Below are 3,864 nucleotides of genomic sequence, written 5' to 3'. Positions count from 1 at the left end.
ATGACCTACAGCATGGTCAAGCAAGTTAATGTTTCCGACATTTCGGACTACTAAACAACTATTGATTTAGAACCACTGAGAGTTACGCAAGTCACAAACAGGAGCTGCCTCCACTTAACTTTTTCAACAGCACCATTTCGTCTTCAACATTTCAAAATAATCAAATCACCTATGCTTAGTCTAATACAATGACAACTAAAACATACCAAAAATTATTTAGTCCAATCAATGTAAGCTAAATATGATGTGGCTGTCCATGGTTCTGATTTGTGTCATCCTGCCATCCTCCTCTCTTACATGTTGACGAACCGGCCTATGACTCTGTCATACAGTACATGTTTTATTTTTTGTTTTAATAGACTACCTGGCTAAAATTCTTGCTCTCGAGCCTAACTTCCTTTCATGGGCAACGTTAGCTAGTTAACATTAGTCTTCTACATCTAGCTACACATTGTACTTTCATCCTCTCAGGCCAGGAGCACAATGTATGAATTTATGGTTGGATCAAAATCGCTTGTATAATCATTGGTCAGTACAGATAATTAAGTAAAATCACAAGTCCATCCATGGCTAATATAGGAAAGGGACAATTTTTTATAGCCAGCCAGCCACTGGAGGAGAACACAATGAGATGCAACAATTGAAGTTGTTTCTGTTAATGACATATTTCTCTTGATGTGTTGTGATAGGAGTGACACCAAATCCATACTGGCTTCCCTTTACATTTTTTTTGGGTGCGCCAGGATCATTCAAAGTTGAGTTCACTCAGTTTAGCTCCACGCTGATTGGCTATTAATTTATTATTTTTTTCATCAAGGGAGGCCAAATGCTCGCTGGATTGCAGTCCATGCATTCAATGCTACAGGCGGCAACAATGTCATACTCTTTATGGCCAGACAGCATCAGATACTGTAGATGGCCTAGTCATGGAGACAGAGGGGTGCTGTTTCACTCACCCGGATGATTTCTCTGGTAAAATACATTCAGCGTCTTGCGAATTGAAGGAAAATTATGAAAACACATGGAGACAAAAGATACATTATTTTATCTTTTAATCTTGGTTAATTTTTGGGGGAATCCTGGCTTCCCTTGGCATCCCTGGCTTCCCTTGGCATCCCTGAATATATGCCACCGCAGACCATACCACGGGAGTAGCATAATATCTTTTTTCCATAGTTATTATACAAATTCCTAAAACATCTAATCCCTCTGTGCTGAATGACTACTGCCCTGTCGCCTTGACATCCTTAGTAATGAAATGCCTTGATAAAATTATGAAAAGTAATATTCTCAGCGTCACCCAGAATCTCCTCGAACCATTTCAGTTTGCCTATCAGCCAGCAGAGGAGTTGATGATGCCATTCTTACTCTCCTCAACATGATCTACAGACATCTAGAGGGTGCCAAATCTCATGTCAGGGTTTTGTGGCTGTTTGACTTCTTGAGCCAACAGTAAGGCCAGCAGGCTAATGTTTCTATCTGCCCAGTAAGGCCAGCTGGCTAATGTTCCTATCCGCCCAGTAAGGCCAGCAGGCTAATGTTTCTATCTGCCCAGTAAGGCCAGCAGGCTAATGTTTCTATCTGCCCAGTAAGGCCAGCAGGCTAATGTTTCTATCTGCCCAGTAAGGCCAGCAGGCTAATGTTTCTATCTGCCCAGTAAGGCCAGCTGGCTAATGTTCCTATCCGCCCAGTAAGGCCAGCAGGCTAATGTTCCTATAGACTCAGTAAGGCCAGCAGGCTAATGTTTCTATCTGCCCAGTAAGGCCAGCAGGCTAATGTTTCTATCTGCCCAGTAAGGCCAGCAGGCTAATGTTTCTATCTGCCCAGTAAGGCCAGCAGGCTAATGTTCCTATCCGCCCAGTAAGGCCAGCAGGCTAATGTTTCTATCTGCCCAGTAAGGCCAGCTGGCTAATGTTCCTATCCGCCCAGTAAGGCCAGCAGGCTAATGTTCCTATAGACCCAGTAAGGCCAGCAGGCTAATGTTCCTATAGACTCAGTAAGACCAGCAGGCTAATGTTCCTATAGACTCAGTAAGACCAGCAGGCTAATGTTCCTATAGACTCAGTAAGACCAGCTGGCTAATGTTCCTATCCACTCAGTAAGGCCAGCAGGCTAATGTTCCTATAGACCCAGTAAGGCCAGCAGGCTAATGTTCCTATCCACTCAGTAAGGCCAGCAGGCTAATGTTCCTATAGACTCAGTAAGACCAGCAGGCTAATGTTCCTATCCACTCAGTAAGGCCAGCAGGCTAATGTTCCTATAGACTCAGTAAGACCAGCAGGCTAATGTTCCTATAGACTCAGTAAGGCCAGCAGGCTAATGTTCCTATCCACTCAGTAAGGCCAGCAGGCTAATGTTCCTATAGACCCAGTAAGGCCAGCAGGCTAATGTTCCTATCCACTCAGTAAGGCCAGCAGGCTAATGTTCCTATAGACCCAGTAAGGCCAGCAGGCTAATGTTCCTATCCACTCAGTAAGGCCAGCAGGCTAATGTTCCTATAGACTCAGTAAGACCAGCAGGCTAATGTTCCTATAGACTCAGTAAGACCAGCAGGCTAATGTTCCTATAGACTCAGTAAGGCCAGCAGGCTAATGTTCCTATCCACCCAGTAAGGCCAGCAGGCTAATGTTCCTATAGACTCAGTAAGACCAGCAGGCTAATGTTCCTATAGACTCAGTAAGACCAGCAGGCTAATGTTCCTATCCACCCAGTAAGGCCAGCAGGCTAATGTTCCTATAGACTCAGTAAGGCCAGCAGGCTAATGTTCCTATAGACTCATTAAGGCCAGCAGGCTAATGTTCCTATAGACTCAGTAAGGCCAGCAGGCTAATGTTCCTATAGACTCAGTAAGGCCAGCAGGCTAATGTTCCTATAGACCCAGTAAGACCAACAGACTAATGTTCCTATAGACTCAGTAAGGCCAGCAGGCTAATGTTCCTATAGACCCAGTAAGGCCAGCTGGCGAATGTTCCTATCCACTCAGTAAGGCCAGCAGGCTAATGTTCCTATCCACCCAGTAAGGCCAGCAGGCTAATGTTCCTATAGACCCAGTAAGGCCAGCAGGCTAATGTTCCTATCCACCCAGTAAGGCCAGCAGGCTAATGTTCCTATCCACCCAGTAAGACCAGCAGGCTAATGTTCCTATCCACTCAGTAAGGCCAGCAGGCTAATGTTCCTATAGACCCAGTAAGGCCAGCAGGCTAATGTTCCTATAGACCCAGTAAGGCCAGCAGGCTAATGTTCCTATAGACCCAGTAAGACCAGCAGGCTAATGTTCCTATCCACCCAGTAAGGCCAGCAGGCTAATGTTCCTATCCACCCAGTAAGACCAGCAGGCTAATGTTCCTATCCACTCAGTAAGGCCAGCAGGCTAATGTTCCTATCCACCCAGTAAGGCCAGCAGGCTAATGTTCCTATAGACCCAGTAAGGCCAGCAGGCTAATGTTCCTATAGACCCAGTAAGGCCAGCAGGCTAATGTTCCTATAGACCCAGTAAGGCCAGCAGGCTAATGTTCCTATCCACCCAGTAAGACCAGCAGGCTAATGTTCCTATCCACCCAGTAAGACCAGCAGGCTAATGTTCCTATCCACTCAGTAAGGCCAGCAGGCTAATGTTCCTATAGACCCAGTAAGGCCAGCAGGCTAATGTTCCTATCCACCCAGTAAGACCAGCAGGCTAATGTTCCTATAGACTCAGTAAGACCAGCAGGCTAATGTTCCTATCCACCCAGTAAGGCCAGCAGGCTAATGTTCCTATTGACTCAGTAAGACCAGCAGGCTAATGTTCCTATATACCCAGTAAGTCCAGCAGGCTAATGTTCCTATCCACCCAGTAAGGCCAGCAGGCTAATGTTCCTATAGACT

The sequence above is a fragment of the Salvelinus namaycush genome, chromosome 34 (genome assembly GCF_016432855.1).
Source record: "Salvelinus namaycush isolate Seneca chromosome 34, SaNama_1.0, whole genome shotgun sequence".
Classification (NCBI taxonomy): domain Eukaryota; kingdom Metazoa; phylum Chordata; class Actinopteri; order Salmoniformes; family Salmonidae; genus Salvelinus; species Salvelinus namaycush.
Note: the sequence above shows the minus strand (reverse complement) of the source record.